The following is a 17587-nucleotide window of genomic DNA, read 5'->3' on the forward strand; positions in this document are numbered from 1 at the left end:
CCCCTGCCCCTGCCCCTGCCTTATCTATCCCTGGTCCTAAATAAGAAAGCAGAGACCACAGTGGCTCATCTGCTTTGCTTAGGGACCCCTCAGAGATTCTTCCCCAGCCATTGTGAGCACAAGTCAGACATGATCCAGCCCTCGGCCCTTGAACACTGGCCTGCCTAGTGGAGTGATATCTGGCTTGGATGCTCCCTGGGGAGTCAAGACTGAGTCTCATGCTGTGCTGGGTGCTAGGTCTGGTCCCGGCTAGTCATGGGACTCTGCATATGTCTGTGTGAGTAGCCAACTACTCAGCTCTGAGTAGGGACACACAAATGCTGATGTTACCATGAATGCTATAGAGGAAAAAGGCCCAGGTGCCTGGGTTTGGCTGCCTGGTGGCAATAGCTTGCAACTTCTGGCAAGGTTGGTCTCAGGCTCTTGATTTCTCTTTCCATGCAGCAAGGAGGTTATAGGTATACAGAAAGGAGGGATGGTAAACACACACACACACACATACACACACACACACACCCTACACACAATACACATCTAGCTCTACACATAAATGTACATAAAACTCATATTTATATAATTATTCTAACATCATCAAAAATAAGAATTGTTGCCGGGCGGTGGTGGCGCACGCCTTTAATCCTAGCACTTGGGAGGCGGAGGCAGGCGGATTTCCGAGTTCGAGGCCAGCCTGGTCTACATAGTGAGTACCAGGACAGCCGGGGTTACAGAGAGAAACCCTGTCTCGAAAAACCAAAAAAAAAAAAAAAAAAAAAAAAAAAAAAAAAAAAAAAATAAGAATTGTTGCTGTTATGGCTAGCTGTCAACTTGGCGCAACCTCAAACCACTTGGGAAGATAGCTTCAGTTGATGAATTGTCTGCTGTGTCAGGTTGCCCTGAAGACTTCTCTGTGGGGGGTTGTCTTGATTGTTTTAATGAGTGTAGGAAAGCACAAGCCCATTGTGGGTGGCATCATTCCCTAGGCAGGAAGTTCTGACCTATCTAAGAGTAGAGAAAGCTAACTGAGTTCAAGTGAGTAGGCAAGGAAGGAACCATGCATGTGTCCACCTCTCTCTGCTCCTGACTATGGGTATGCTGTGACTGTTTTAACTTCTTGTTGCCTTGACTTGGCCACATGATGAACTTTAGCTTGTTGGGGTTTTTTTGTTTTGTTTTGTTTTAGTTTTAGTGTTTTGGCCAGAATGCTTATCACAGCAACAGAAACAAAAATAGAACAATAGAACATATATAATATTTACTGTATGTGAGTTAGGCTCTCTCAAATCTCCTCACAAGCTCTAAGGCATGAAGAGGGTAGGTAAGGCTGGCAGTGGTGGGTTGGGGCTCCAACCTCTGTCTGATTTTATAGCCATGATGAAGGTTCTGGTGTGGGGAAGGGACCCTGAAAACCCAACTCTTCCCTGGGGGTGACCTCTGGGAGGGTTCATCAGAGAAATGGCCCTGGCAGGCAAATGGGGTTAGATGGGGGTGCTACAGCACTGCATGCTAGGCTCATGGTGGAAAGTTTCCAAATTCAAGGATTAGTGGGAGATATGGACAGGATTTGGGGTCTTGAGTGCTGAACCAAGGTCATGTGCCTCCTTGTAATACCTGTTGCACCTGCTGAACCTGCTCCCTCAAACGGGGCATTCTTTTAGGCTCCCTGAGCCTGCTGATCCTCTTCAGTCATCTCCTGCCTGTACGATGTCATGTTCCCACAGTGTCCTCAGCCTTCAGGTGGTATGTCCTGTGCCCAGGCTTCTGTTGAGAATCCAGGAGGCAGAAGGTGCGGTCAGAGAGCCATTGGCTCTGCGCCACAGTCCTGGAGTAAACCTGGCCTGAATGTCTAGCTCCACTCCGTGCCAGGGCTCTATGTCTTGACTGTGTAGCTGCTGAAGGGGGGCATCTATTTGTCTGACTTGGATCCATCACCACAGGATGCAGAGATGGGGAGGAATCCCAGGTAGCCCTGGTAGACATGGTAGATTGCCATGGTAAGCCCTCCACAGCCAGCCAGGATGCCCAACAGTGCCAGGAGCTCTTCTCTCAGATGGAGCAAGCCATCCTCCAGAGCCTGGAGTCTCTAGTAAAGAGCTACAGAGCCATTCTTCCCTAGGCCAGAGAACTGGAGACCTCTTTTACAGGAGAGTCTAGGTGAGCTGTCTTCTTAGATCCTTGCAGGTTTCAGTCCAAGACCAGTCTCTGACTGTCTGTGTGGCTCATTTGTACCCTCCCTGAGCCCCAGTTTTCTTGTGTGTCAAATGGGGACACACGGTAGGACGAAGGATCTTGGGAGATGCCAAATAGCAACTTCCTCCAAAGAGTTAAAAAAATACTGCTTCCGCCAGGCGGTGGTAGCACACACCTTTAATCCCAGCACTTGGGAGACAGAGGCAGATGGATTTCTGAGTTTGAGGCCAGCCTGGTCTACAGAGTGAGCTCCAGGACAGAGAAACCCTGTCTTGAAAAACAAACAAACAAACAAACAAACAAACAAAAATACTGCTTCCCCAGGTTATCCTTTCTGGCTATCTCGTCGTGAGGCGAATTGTTGCTAGAATGTGGCAGGAGGGAGAGAGAAACTGCCCAGTTACACTGCCACCAGGAGCCAGAAGGAAGGCTGGCAGGTTGGTTAGTTCAAGACTAGCACAATGGGATATTTGCAGAGCTTCTGCCCTCTAGTGGTAGTGACCTGGAACTGCGCCACCTGGTAGCTTTTCTTTAGAAAGCAACCTGGGCACACTGGGCATTTCCCACAGTCCTCAGGATTATATTCGTCTTTACCTAAAGTCCGATTGTTTAGTTCCTGTGACCCCTCACTCCTGATTGTGAGCTAAGAACTTTGCGTGAACGTATAGCTTGTTACCAAGTTTTAGGGAGCATCTTAGCCAGACTACTCTTCTCATGTACAAGTTGACGTCAGGGAAAGGAGGCCACTCGGTCAGCTCTGTGCCTTCCCAATTTACATCCTGGTGCCTGTTTGCCTATCATAGCCCCAAACCCAGTGTGCCCGAGCCTCAGTCAGTACTGAGACTGTAACTCTGACCCTGTCCTGCATCTCCCAGGGTCTTGAGTGTCCACCCACTCAGACAATAGTGGTACGGAGCTCCTCTGAGCAGGACCAAGCTGAGTAGATACCCTAGAGAGTCTGCTGAGCCAAGAGGACCCCACCCCTCTCACCCCAGAGCCTGAAGATTTGACTGTGCCAGCTGCAGAAGACATGCCAAGGAGAGAGTTTGCAGAGACAGCTAGTGGAAGCCAGTGTCCCCTTCCAGAAGGGACATTTGATATTCCTTTGATATAAAATCCAGCTTTGATATTTGATGCATACTCATATGCTGGAAGCTACAATGTGAGTCCAGTCAGGCGGCAACCAGCATCACCCCAATATGCTATTACACACACACACAGAGAGAGAGAGAGAGAGAGAGACAGAGACAGAGACAGAGACAGAAAGAGAGACAGAGACAGAGACAGAGACAGAGACACTGAGGCAAACAGAGAGAAACCTAAAGACATAGATATACACACACACACACAGAGAGAGAGAGAGACAGAGACAGAGACAGAGACAGAGACACTGAGGCAAACAGAGAGAAACCTAAAGACATACATATATAAATACAGATGCAAGCACATACATGTACACATGTGTATAAGCTCATGGAAATACCGACAGACCTAATCAGACAAACAGACACATATAGAAGGCAGACACAGAGCCTGTACATCCCACTTGTCTCTTCCTGATGGACATCAGTTTTCACAGGCATCCTTTGGGATGGAAAAATGTTGGTTTTCAGCTGGGAGAGCTGAGGCCAGCTCTGCTAATGCCTAGAGCTAGGACCCTCCTGTCCCATTCTAAAGCCTGGCATCTCATTAGGTTTTTCCTCAAACCTGTGCGACATTTGTGGTGGGCACAGTAGTTTTTGAGTGTCTCTGTGAGCTTTTCTGGCCATCCTAATGTCCTTCTGATCATGACCTGGCTGTCTTCAGAACAATTTAATCGAGGACCCCCACCCCCTTCTGGCCTGAGAAATGTATTCTGGCTTTCCCCCTTCATTGTCCACAATCCATAAAGCCCCACATCTCTGTCTTCTGGCTCCAAAGTCAGCCAGGAGGGCCCTTGGAATCACTACACAGGGATCAGCAGTGCCAAGATGCAAAGGCAGAGCCTTTCCAAGCCAGAGCTGACATGGCCTTTGGGGCTCTGTGCTTAAAAGACGCCAAGGTTGAAGTCTAGTCTGGAGGCTTCTGTTTTCCAAACAAGGGGCAGAGAGGGGAGCTGGGTGCCAGAGGAGAGACTCTGCCTGCCCTCTGCACCTTGTGTTTTAAGACAGGGTCTCAGTATGCAGCCTGGGCTGATCTTGGAGTCACAAACCTCCTGCCTTGCTGACTGAGTGCTGGGCTGGCAGACTTGCACCATTACCTCCAGCTGTACATCCTCCTCAATGATAAGAGGCAAAGCTGTTGTATCAGCCATGACCTTAGAGGACTAAGTCCCAGGCCCCAACGTGCCAGAATGAAGTCCATTGAGTTCCTTCAACTCGTCCAGCCCTGAGAAAAGGGAACCCCAATTAAGAAATCTAAGATTGTGCTGTAGGCAAGCTTGTGAAACACTTTCTTAATTAGTGATTGACGGTGGAGGACTAGCCCACTGTAGGTGGGGCTTTCTCTGAGCTGGTGGTCCTGGGTTCTTAAGAAAGCAGGCTGAAAGAGCCAAGGGGAGCAAGCCAATAAGCAGCATCCCTCCATGACCTCTGCAACAGCTCCTGCCTCCAGGTTCCTGCCCTGCTCGCGTTCCGATAAACTGTTATGTGGAACTGTAAGGGAAATATACTCTTTCATCCCCCACCTTACTTCTGGTCATGGTGTTTTATCATAACAACAGTAACCCTGACCCTACAGTTTCTGTTAGTCTCTCAACAAACCCTATTACCACATAAATGAAGGGGATTGGGAGGGGGTGCACAGATGTATTTCTGCCTTTGTGGGTGTTTCTATGGAGACCACCCTGGCCAAGACCACAACTCCTATACTTCATTTACCTTGCTGGATGCACACCCCTAACACATGAGAGGCATGCACACATACTGCAGATGAGCACACAGCATCACCTTGCACACAGGTATACACATGGGACTGTGCTAGAGTTGGGCACTCTAGTGACTGGAGGAGCCTTGACTCCATCCCTGGGGCTCAGCCAAGTACCCTGTGCTGCCTCTTTTCACTCCACCCCACGCCCCACCTCAATGAGATACTGTCACCACAGCAATGAAAAATGTCAGACTGGCAAAACCAATGGCAGGGCTTGGATTTATTTCTTTAAAGCTTTTCCTGGTAAAATTCATATATGTTAAAAATGTATCTCCCTTAAGCATACCCTTAATGCTGCTCGTCAAAACTGTGCTATTTACGAGATCATCCCATTGCCCCTGAAAGGTATGCAATGCTAGGCCCCTTCTGTTAGCCCAGCCTCTGGATGCTGTCCTTTTGAGTTTCCTGACTCCTCTTGCACCGAAGCCACACCATCTTGGTTGCTGTCATTCTGTGGTGAACTCAAGGTTGTGAAGTGCTTGGCTCCTCCACCAGGACAAGTCTGGCGCTGAGAGTGGGCTTTAGGCGCAGTGTGGTCCAGCTCTCAGCAACACTCTGAAGGACCCGTCTAGTCTGCCATCTTCAGCACTGGTTCACCTCAGTTAGTGCAAACTCAATATAAGCCTCCAGGCCAGAATCCTGATCCCCTCCGCACATCTCAAGTGCTCAGAAGCAGCAGTAGCCATGAGCAAGACTTGTCTGGTGAAGAAGGTCTTCTCACAGGCTCCCCTGTGGCCCAGCTCAGGGGGAGCCGTTCCTTCTGACATGCATGAAATTGTCAACCCCTGCGATTTTGCAACACACTCACATTATAGCCAGATTGCTGTGACAATATGCAGCGTGTTCATTTCAGCATCAGGGGAGAAATGACGTGGTGGATGAGGGAGTCTTAAGCCCCACCCATGATGCCTCACGACATAGGCCTCCATCAGTCCCTCAACCAACAGGAGTCCGTCCCCATACCCAAATGCACCCAACATCGAGTTGGGTATAGCTGGAGATGGGGTGATAGATACGAGTGCCCCTCAGAGAGGGATGCTCTGTGCAGGTCAGCGATACTCAGTGCAGTTTGGCTTTTTGATAGAAGAGTGGAAAGTGGCAGACTGTTACATCTACTTCTCACACTAGCAGGCTGTGCGACCCTTGACCCCTCTGAACTTCTTTCTTGCTCTTGCCTGGGGGTGCTGATGCCCTGTCTTTTGCAGATCCCCGCTTTGTTGCTGCCATGGCCCCTGGGAAGGAGTGCCAGGGCCAAAGGGCTGAGAGGTTTATTTTCCTTCTCAGGAATTTATTTTGGGCAAAATGGAGACTGTGAGAATGAGCTTGCAGTTCTTGGAGCCCAAGGATGCTGTTGGGGCACAAGATCAAAGATTAGAGGTTCAGACAGTCCAACATGTCCCTGAAGACATCCCAAAGGCAACAAGGTGTGAGCTCCAGGACCCCATTTCCCAGCATCCGGTCCTCAGAGCTCCCGTGTGCTCTGGCCTAGGTCCCAGGCATCAGGATAAGCCCCCTCACTTTGCCTTTTCTTTCCATTGTTCCTCTGAGGAGGAAGGGAGGGGAGGAGGAGGGGGAGGCGGAGGAAGAGAGCAAAGAGGAAGCCATATGAAGTTTTCGGGGAGTAGGGAAACAGGAGGGCAGGGTTCTGGAGCCTGCTGGGTGTGAGGTGCTGTTACATGTACTGGGGGGAATTGTCTCAAGTGCCTAGGGTAGGCTGAAAGAGAATTGTTGGCATCAGCAGGTCACAGTCTCTCTATTTGTGTGGCCTGTCACCTCTGGGGTCCAGGATGACCTTCCTTGCTGTGACTGTGGCCTCCTGATGCAATATGCTTCTGACTGTTATATCAGCCATGGGGAATGTGAAGGAGTCTCCATGTCACCAGACTCCTGGGGGTATGCTTGAACCACAACGGCCAGGGAGCTAACAGGGGGACTAGATTTGTAGGCACTCTGATCATGGGTTCCCCAGAAGCTGCCCACACGGAGTGTCTTCCCACTCGGTGGGAGGGATTGGAATATGCCAGCCCTCAGCAGGCCTGGCAGAAGAAGGTCCTTCTCTGAGCTGATTTTCTTACCCTAAAGTTGGGTGAGGAAGGTGAGTCACCCACATACACACAGAACCTGAAACGCCTCCTTTACATGTGTCCCCAGGAAGGCACAGGCGGCTGTGAGTACCTCCCCTGTGCTGTTCACTCCACAGGCCCGTTGGTGGGGGGAGGGTGGTGAAGAGCAGCCGGTGAGCTAGCTGCCAGCAGTGGAGAGCTGTGCACCACGGTAGTGGGTGGTGAACGGCAGTGGGCTGGCACCAGTGGGTGGCAGGCTCCACTGTGCAGAACAGGGAGGAAAGACTGTGGCAGGAGGAGAGGGAGGCCGCCAAGAAAGGGAACCGTGAAGGAGGCTGAGCATCAAGAGGGAGGCCTCCATCCTCTTGCGTGAGTTCCAGAAGGAAGAAGTTGGGGAGGAGCTGAAAAAGGTAGCCAAGACACTGGGGCAGGTACCAAGGGCCAAAGCCACCATGGCTGCCTGAGAAGGGGGCGGACTGGGAACAAGAACGCCAACAGCAGGCTAAGGACAAGGTTTAGACTTGGGTCCCAGGGCTGTGGTGAGTCGTGTTGGTTGCTTCTCTTGTTTCTTGACAAAGTACTAACAAAAGCAGCTTATGGGAGGATGGGTGTGTGGGGGCTCCCCGAGGGGATGTAGGCCATGGTGGAAAGGAAGAAGTGTGGGGATAGCCGGTCACAGTGTGTGGGGAAGCAGAGAGAGGCAGATGCTGGTGCCTACTTGGCTCCCAGTCTTCATTTCTCATTCAGCCCAGGACCCCAAACTCACGAAAATAAATAAAGCTGGCACGGATGGTTCACAGTCAAGCAGATCATGAGAAATGACTAAGAACGGCCTAGAGGCATGTGGGGTGTTTCAACCATATAAAATACAAGTAGAGCTATGGCATGTTTCTGAGATGAGTTCTCTGATATGGTGGTTCTGTTTTCATAATTCTCTGGAGGACGGTTTGATCTGAGGACCTAGTGCTAGGTAGCTAGTCAGATAGCAACAGAAATCGAAGTAGTCTGGGCACTGATAGGTCTGAGGGACCAATGAGTGGCTCATTAGGGAAAGGTGCTGTGATGCTCAGCTCTGTTGTCAACTTGATACAGCCAGGAAGAGGGACCCTCCAGTGAAGAATGGTCTCTATCAGATTGGCCCGTGGCCTTGTCTTCGGGGCATTTTCTTGATCATTAGTTGATGTAGGAAGGCCTAGCCCACTGAGAGATACCATCCTAATGAAGGTGAATCAGGGCTGTGTAAGAAAAGGAGCTGAGTTTGAGCCTGGGAGGAAACTGATGGGCAGCGGTCCTCCGTTAGTCTCTGCTTCAGTTCCTGCCCCGACTTCCCTCAGCGGTGGACTGTGACATGGAAGTGTAACCCAAGTAAACCATTTCCTCCCCAGGTTCCTTTAGTCATGGTAGTCATCAGAGCATCAGAAGTCAGACTGGAACAGGTACTTGCTACCAAGCTGGATGACCTGAATTCTCTCGCCTGGACCCCCATGGAGGATGAAGAAGATTGACTCTTGTATGTTGTCCTTCGTCCTCCGCATGTGTGCCACATCACACACACATGCTCCCACCTAAATAAAAATAGAACCTGAGTTGTATCTCTGACGCTGACTGGAGAGAGCATTCTAAATAGCCTGTAAAAAAAAATTCTGTGTACCTATATCTATACCTATGGGTATAGGTTTTCTGGTAAAAACCAAGACAGCTGTCTCCTCCCCCTTTTAAAGTTAATCCAAATGGTACTGTCAACCACCTGGACAGGAAACCCCTCTCAGGAAGCTGTGTGTTCCCTAGAGTTTAAAAACCAGTTATGGTCAGCTTAGCTATGATGGAGGTAAAATCCTTTGGTGATGTGAGGGTCATTGAAATACAGCCTTATTACAATGAAACCCAATGTCTAAAAATTGTTCTTACCACAGTAAGAGCCAAGATTTTAAACTCTACTAAATACGAAACAAACAAAAAGACTTTATATATTCATGTTCATTTAAGAAAATACTAGTAGTGATGTGTTATTTTTAAGTATACAGTTAATATGTTTGGAGTTATTTAAAATTTATACTGAGAAAAATGTATTTTCACTATTGCTGTAGACGAGCACCTACATAAGACTGTTAAATTGATTGTTTTATATCAAACAACTTTTATAATACTTATTTTTATTGTTATAATATTTTATAAATCTTAAGGAATATGACAAAAAAGATATTGTAGGTATTGAACCGGGGTCTCTGGGAGGAGCAGTGGTACAAAAGGGAAACAAGAATGTGATTCAATTATATTTAATTGAAATATGTTTTTAAATGTTAACAAATTCAGATAAATTAAAATCATGTAACATTTCTCATCATAATGCAATAAAAGTTTAAAAGAAAAACAGTTATGGAACCTGCTTATGCAGGTTTGCACTGAGGGCAGTCTCTGGCCTTGGCCCCATTTCTCTTCTCCCCGTTTTCCAATTTTGGTTCCTCAAAATGCTTCAAAGCACTTTCCAAAAGGTGTCTTCCATCTTCCCTCATTAAATTAGGTCAGACCTCGAACTGAGCATGCTCAGTTATGTGCCCCTTAGCGCACCCTCCCCAGCTTCCTGTGTTTGAGGGTGGCATCACTTCAGAAATAATTCCTGTGCTCTGCAAGCCTGCTACACGCCATGCGTCTTTCTGGATGCTCTTAGTTCTTGGCATGCTTTTCACTTTGCCCACACCAAGAGGCAAGCCCCTTGTGCTGGGTTATGATTAAATCCACCTCACATGATAGATTGAATAGATATTATTGGCTCCAGGTTGCTATCCTGCTGTGGCCGTGTGCAAATCCATGCTTTGGCCCAAACTCCCTGGTAGACAGTCTGATTTTCCAACTCGGAATTTGGTTGAACAATGTGACTTCCTTTGTCCAATAAGATGTTGTTGGATTCTGACTCTAGTAGAGAAGTAATACGTGATTGTGCAGCACCCGTGAGCTTGATCATGTTGAGAACATGCCTCAGGGAGACCCTTGGTTCCAGGAGGATGTGAGCCGAATGGAACAGACTTTCGCCCACCTAAACCATTTGGTCCTTAGTCAACTCACAGGTCTATGCATGACCAATAAATGGTTAGAGTATAAGCCACTGAGTGTGTGTGTGTGTGTGTGTGTGTGTGTGTGTGTGTGTGGCTGCTTGTTACACAGCACTAGCTGACTGATAGACCTGTACACTAACTAGATCTAATACACACCAAACCAAGAGTCATCTTCTTTTTAAACGGGAGAAGAGTTGGGCAGGAGAGCATGTACTACTCTTGCAAAGGACCCTGGTTCAATTCCCAGCACCCTCCTAGCAGCTCATAATCATCTGTAACTCCAATTCCAGAGAATCCAATGCCCTCTTGTGACTTCTCTGGGCTCCTTACACCAGTGATGCACATATGTATGCTAAGATACACACACATACACATAAACGTTCTATTTTTTTTTTTAAGTGGAAGAGGGCTGGAGAGTTGGCTCAGTGGTTAAGAGTACTTGCCACTCAGTCAGAAGGAGTAGAGTTTCTATCCTCGGATGGCTCCTGGGAACCTGTAATCCCAGCTTTCAGGGAATCTGAGACTCTCTTTTGGCAACCATGGACATTCACACATACGCTTGGGCATTCACACACACGCTTGTGTGTATATACTCACACAGACATGTATGCACACATAAATAAAGTGAAAAGTGGAAAAGAGTCTGTCCTGCCTTGGAGACAATGTTTAAGAAGGACAGTAAGACATTATCATTTTGTCTTTTGTTCTGTATACTTTTCATATCTTGTCCAAAGTGTCCGAAATAAGCATGTTTACCTTGCAAAATCAGAAAAAGAAAACTCACTTTAAAAACAGACGTAAGTTTTTCTTGGTATGTTCTTGATCTGGTAGTGTCCCAAACAAGGGAAATGCCACACCCTCTGGGCAGGTTTTGTGAGGCCAGTTCCCAAAATGTAGTAAAGTACAAAGCTTGATTCAATGTTCTGAGAGTGGGGAAGCAAGCGCTCAGCTTGACAGACAATCTCTCACAGCCCACTGGCTGAGAGACTGGGCTTTGATGGAAGCCAAGTAGATTCACGCAAAAACACAACTCTCACCTCAAAGGGAGGGAGGGAGAGACAACTTTGGAACCAAAGTTGAGTCATAGGCTTGTTCAAACATATGCGTCTATGAGGGCCATACCTAAACATAGCATAGTGAAAAATACACTTTGTCCCACTTCCAAAGTCCCTACAGTCTATAGCAGTCTCAACAATGTCAGAAGTCCAAAGTTCAAGGCCTCTTCCGAGACCCACCCAATCACTTAGCCGTAACCCCCAAATCAAGACAGGAAACCAGCTGGGAACACTCCAAACTCTGCATCTCCATGGCTGATGTCAAAGTGGTCTTCAGATCTCCAACTCCTTTTTCATCTTTGTTGACTGCAACAGACTTCTTTCTCCTGGGCTGGCTCCACTCCCTGTTAGCAGCTTTCCTCAGCAGATAGCCCACGGCTCTGGCATCTCAAACGTCTTGGGGTCTCAAAGGCAACTTCAATGTTACAGCTTCTTCACCAATAGCCTCTCATAGGCTCTCTTCATGGTGACAAGCCTCAACTCCTTTGCATGAACCACTCAGTCCTGGGCTGTCAACTATGACTGGAACTGCACCTTCACCAATGGCCTTCCATGGCCTCTCACAGTGCCAAGCCTCAGCTGCTCTTCATGACCCCTTCATGCCTTCAAAACCAGTACCACCTAGTGACTCTTATACATTACCAAGTCCAGCTGCAGCACGAGGTACCACCTTGGCTGTCTCTGGAACACAGCTTCTTGGTGCTCTCTGAAAACACTTCCCAGCAAACTTCACCTCAGTGATGCTGGTCTCTTCTTAATCACCGCTAACATTTTTAGCTCCAGCTAACCAGCATCAATTATCCCAGTAGTCCCCTCTATTCTGGACTCTAAAGCCAGAGCCACATGACCGAAGCTGCTGAGTTCTGCTGCTTGCAGGAGCTGGAACATGGCCCCCTTGTTCCATTACATTATCAGCAGCTTTCTGTTTCCCAAGTCCTTCACTGCCTAAGCTTGCCTGTCCTGGATCTTGCTTTGTAGATTGACTTTGAACTCAGAGATCTGCATGCCTGTCTCCTGGGATTAAAGGTGTATTCCACCCTGCCTGTATCTAAATTTAGCTGGGTAGCATCTTGCCCCAAAGTCTTACTCCCTTAATCTGTTATCTCCTAGAACACAGGATTCGGCTCCGTTTCACTCCCTGGGACCCCTTTAATAGTCGAACCACATAGTTCATATGTCCCTTTTCCAAGCTTACTTTGCTTGTTCAAAATGGTCTTCAAGAGACTAAACCAGAGAAGAAAGTCTATGTTAGGCTTTTTGGAGACTTCTTTTGTCAATGCAATTAATCTGAGTCTTTTCACCTTACCTTCAGACAAGGGCACAAAGTAGCTACATTCTTCATCAAAATACCACAGAAACAATCTCTATGCCACATACTGAAATTCTTCTCCTCTGAAACCTCTTGGGTCGGGTCTGCACAGTTCAAATCATTCTCCCTGACAAAGTCTTCCATATTCCACTAGGATGGCCCATTAAGTCCCACTTGAAGCATTCCATGGCTTTCCAAATCCAAAGTCCCCAAATCCACATTCTTCCAAATAAAAGCACAGCCGGGCCTATCACAGCAATACCCCAGTCCCTGGTACCAACTTCTGTCTCAGATAGTGTTTTAATGCTGTGAACAGACACCATGACCAAAGCATGACCAAAGGACAACATTTAATTGGGGCTGTCTTACAGGTTCAGAGATTCAGTCCATTTTCATCAAGGCAGGAACATTGGAGCATCCAGACAGGCATGGTGCAAGAAGAGCTGAGAGTTCTACATCTTGATCTGAAGGCTGCTAGCAGAATACTGATTTCCAGGTAGCTAAGGTGAGGGTCCTAAGCCCATGTGCACAGTGATACACCTACTCCAACAGGGCCACACCTTCTAATCCTGCCACTCCCTAGGCTGAGCACAAACCACCACACTGACCCACAAGTTATGTTTCCAGGCCTGCCGGCCTACTTCAGACCATGAAGGGAGGTGTGGCCTGGTATGAGACCAACTTGGATGACTTCTCTTCCAAAACCTTTTTTGTGGTACTTAGGGACTGGATCCAGGGCCTTGCTATGCTAAGCAAGCGCTCAGTTGAACTACATCTCCAGATCCCTTTTTTAAAATTTTATTCATGTATGTATGTATTTATTTATTTTTAATCAGGGTCTCTCTCTACATGCATTGGTCTGGCTGTTCTAGAACTCTCTGCCTGGCCACAAACTCACAGAGATTGGCCCGTCTCTGTCTCTGGAGTGCTGGGCCAGAAGATGTGAGCTTACAGTCCCGGGCAGTGCTTGTGCAGCTGCCTGTCAGAGGACACAGGATGACCTCCTTGCTTTGGTTTTCTCTGTCTAATAGGATACTGTGTTTCTCCCCCCACCTCTCTCCCTGCTGGTAGATTAGATTAGGTATCTCCATTTGTGATACTCCCTTCTCACCTTTGACCTGTTGGCTTTGTGTGGGCCCAGGCAGTTTCCTCAGTGCAGGAAAGCAGGCATACTGCTGTAACCCCTGCCCAAACATGGGTGGCTTTCTGAGGGAGGAGACAGCTGCACAGTGTTCTGAGGGTAGGGACAAAGGGGGCTTTGTCAGCTAGGGGCCCAACTTCCCTCAGACAGCACAGGCCTTCCCTCTGAGACAGTGAGGAACTTTTTCTTCCAGGACATGAGCTTCTGCCTTTCCTGATTCCAGAAAGTTCTCCCTTTCTGCTAGTTTTACCTCTACATTCTCCAGTTCCCAGACCTGTTGTTCTTCAAAAGCTTCTTCCCAAATGTGCCCTGGCAGATGGGAGGCAGGACTCTGCTCCCTGGGGGAGGGAGATGAAGGGTGAGGGGTGCGGGTGGGGCGTCGTTAGAAGTCAGGGGCTTCTAGATCTTCTTTCCCAGCTTAGGAACAGCCCCAGAAGCTAGACCTCAAAACATTTTCCAGCATGTGGTGGGCAAAAGACAACGTTGACACCAGGCAGAGAAGCCTAAAGTTTACACAGGGCCTGTGCTTTATCTGGAGGCTCCTGTGGCTGGCAAGAGGAGTTTTTGTTCAGTCAAGAAACACACAGAAACTAGTGGGTGGTGGTGCACAACTTTAATCTCAGCAATCAGGAAGTGGAGGCAGGGAAATCTCTGAGTTCTGGGCCAACTTGGTCTATAGAGTGAGATCCAAGAGAGCCAGCCAGTGCTACACAACACAGTGAAACCCTCTCTCAAAAGAGAAGGGAAGGAAGGAAGGGAGAAAGGAAGAAAGGAAGGGAAGGAGGGAGGGAGGGAGGGAAGAAGAAAGGAAGGAAGAAAGAGAGGAAGGTACACACTAGGAGGTGTGTGTGTGTGTGTGTGTGTGTGTTACTTTTACTTCTAGCAAAAACTCCCTATTGATTCTGAGAGATGTCAACAGCCGAATCCAGGCACGACCATGCAGACCTCTTTGGGGTGTCACTGCCCTGGGTCGATCCACATGACTGGTGGAGGCCAGGGTGTGTCAGGCCTCACTGATTGTTGTGTTATGTTTATGCTCACTGGAATGAGTAAGGATGGGGCCAGCCTTAGGGCCAGCACGCCAAGCCCATACTTCCCAAATGCTTTCACAACTACAGGCAAGAAAGCAGGCCCAGAGAGGTCTGACCTGTTCAGGCATCCATGCCTAGGGAATGGTGTCATGAGTCTGCCTGATGCCAGTGCCTACTTGCATAACTACCATGTCCTCCTGTCCCTCCAATCAAAGCAGCAGGACACGTCACCATAGGAGACCATCGGGTCCCCCGACCTGGAAGTTCAGAGGATGCAATGACCCCCAGTGCAGCCCAAAAAAGCTTCATGGAGCAGCCATACTGTGGAGAATGATAGCTTTGGATAGCAGAGCTGTCCAAAAGTTAGAAGGTGCTTAGGGTGAGCAAGTGAGGGGAAGGTTCTGAACCCCTAAACTCTGCAGAGAAGCTAGGACTCACAAGGGGACAAAGGGAGAGGTGAACAGAGAGTGTGGTGGGGATCCTGGAAGAACTGTCTGCCTTGACCAGCCTGAGAAAGAGCCATGGAGAGACCCAGTCATCTGAGCAGCACAGCCCTGGCTCACAGACCATCCACCCAGAGGTCCTCACTGGGGACCTCACAGGCCATGCACCCAGAGGTCCTCACCGGGGACCTCACAGGCCATCCACCCAGAGGTCCTCACTGGGGACCTCACAGGCTATCCACCCAGAGGTCCTCACTGGGGACCTCACAGGCCATGCACCCAGAGGTCCTCACCGGGGACCTCACAGGCCATCCACCCAGAGGTCCTCACCAGGGACCTCACAGGCCATCCACCCAGAGGTCCTCACCGGGGACCTCACAGGCCATCCACCCACCCAGAGGTCCTCACTGGGGACCTCACAGGCCATGCACCCAGAGGTCCTCACTGGGGACCTCACAGGCCATGCACCCAGAGGTCCTCACCCGGGACCTCACAGGACATCCACCCAGAGGTCCTCACCAGGGACCTCACAGGCCATCCACCCACCCAGAGGTCCTCACCGGGGACCTCACTGTTCCCTCACCCTGTAAGGCCACATCCGCCCACAGATGCCATTCCTGGCTTCTTTCTCCATAGAGTCACCTGAACTCCAGGAGGAAGATGTAGGGTGAGAGGACCATTGCACAGGGACCATCATTGAAGGACAGCTTTGGAGCTGGGTGGAGGTTTCTGGAGTGAGAATTCTGGAATTTTTGGTTTATTTTAAAAATAGAAATATTCTAAGGTTATGTTTTAGTTTTGATCCCAGGTATGGGGGATAAGGAGCTGCTTCGGACTACCCACGGTGGCACACTATGACTTGTCTCCTGTTCTGGCAGAGGCATGGTTTTGCCAGCTGCAGATAGTTTCTGTGATTCTGAGACATTTGGAATTGTGGGAATTTTTCAGAGGGTCTATAAATACTAGGGCCCCATAGACAGGTTTGGTGCTTGGTGATCACTAGGGGGGTGGGGTGTGTGTGGCTGCGGTTTGTTAGTAGTCATGCTCAAAGAAGAAACAAAAGAAGGAAATAGAATTCAAGGATCTCTCTCTTTCTCCCCTCTATCCTTGTTTCTCTCCTATCTAGTGATGGGGGCTGAAACTCGGGTGGGGGTGGGATGATAAAGGTGGAAAAAGAAGAACCCACAGAGTAGCAAAGACCAGCTACAGGGTTCTACAGCTTTTTTCTCCCCTAATCTTCCCAGAGTTCAGGAAGAGCCTGCAGTGGCAGGGCGGGGAGTAGTCTACAACTCTCACACTGTTGCATGGTTTCTCTGCACAAGTCCAGCTTGCTACTCAAGCTACTAGGTCTCAGAGAAGGCATGTGCCATAGAATTGGGCAAGCAAAGTCTTTCTTCCTTCCTTCCTTCCTTCCTTCCTTCCTTCCTTCCTTCCTTCCTTTCTTTCTTTCTCTCTCTCTCTCTCGCTCTCTCTCTTTCTTTCTTTCCTTCTTTATTTTCATATAAGACAAGGAAGGTCTCTCTGTAGCCTGGGCTGGCTTAGAATTCTATATATAGACAGGCTTGCCTCAAACTCAAAGACATCCACCAGCTTTGCCTGGAATCAAAGGTGTGCGATATCAAGCTGGACTGAGCAAGTGATTTGATGTCCCTATGATACAGGGACAGGAATGTGGGGCCAACTCCCATATGCTGGAATGGGAAGGTAAGTAAGGGGTTGTATAGCTGGGTCTCAGTGTGTCTGATCATGAGTTTCTCATACAGATGACTGGCAATAGCTAGTTGCTGTTGCTGCTCCCTACACCCCAATCAGACTCCACAGTCCTGACTCAATGTATGGTGAGGCATCAAAGGCCCAGATGCTAGCTTGAACAAGAACCTAGCTGGGTTGAGGAGACGGGTAATGGAAGACGTGAGCGTGAGAGAGGAGAGCTGTATATAGGCCCCTGGAAGTATTAATACGGATATGCCTTGACTCTGTAATAGAGTGGTGCTTGATAAAGCAATCACAAATTTAAAACATTATAACATAAAGGGCCAAGAAGATGGCTCAGTTGGGAAGGTGGTTGCCCCAGAAGCCTAAGGACCGAGCATTTCCTCAGGGTGTGCGTGCGTGTGTGTGTGTGTGTGTGTGTGCACACACACACACACACACACACATGCATACACATACATATATGCACACACATATATGCATACACATATATACACACATACATATGCATATACACATACACACACATATATACATATATATGTATATACACACACATACAGGCATAGTGGTTGCTTTTGTAATCTTAGCACTAGGGAGGCAGAGACAGCAGGCTCCCTGAGGCTCTTTTGCTAGCTAGTCTAATGGAATCTGTGAGATCCAGGTTCAAGTAGATTCTTTGTCC

The 17587-nt window shown here is 48.6% G+C and overlaps 1 long non-coding RNA gene across 1 annotated transcript in view; it reads left to right on the top strand.

Annotated features, from left to right (window-relative positions):
• The window catches only part of LOC116080887, a 15479-nt gene extending 6438 nt beyond the window's left edge, over positions 1-9041 (top strand). The window contains exon 3 of the long non-coding RNA XR_004114654.1: positions 8543-9041. This is a non-coding gene — a long non-coding RNA (uncharacterized LOC116080887). The remainder of the gene's footprint in view (positions 1-8542) is intronic.
• The last annotated feature ends 8546 nt before the right edge of the window (positions 9042-17587 follow it).

Source organism: Mastomys coucha, unplaced genomic scaffold (genome assembly GCF_008632895.1).
Source record: "Mastomys coucha isolate ucsf_1 unplaced genomic scaffold, UCSF_Mcou_1 pScaffold6, whole genome shotgun sequence".
In the NCBI taxonomy this organism is placed as follows: Eukaryota; Metazoa; Chordata; class Mammalia; order Rodentia; family Muridae; genus Mastomys; species Mastomys coucha.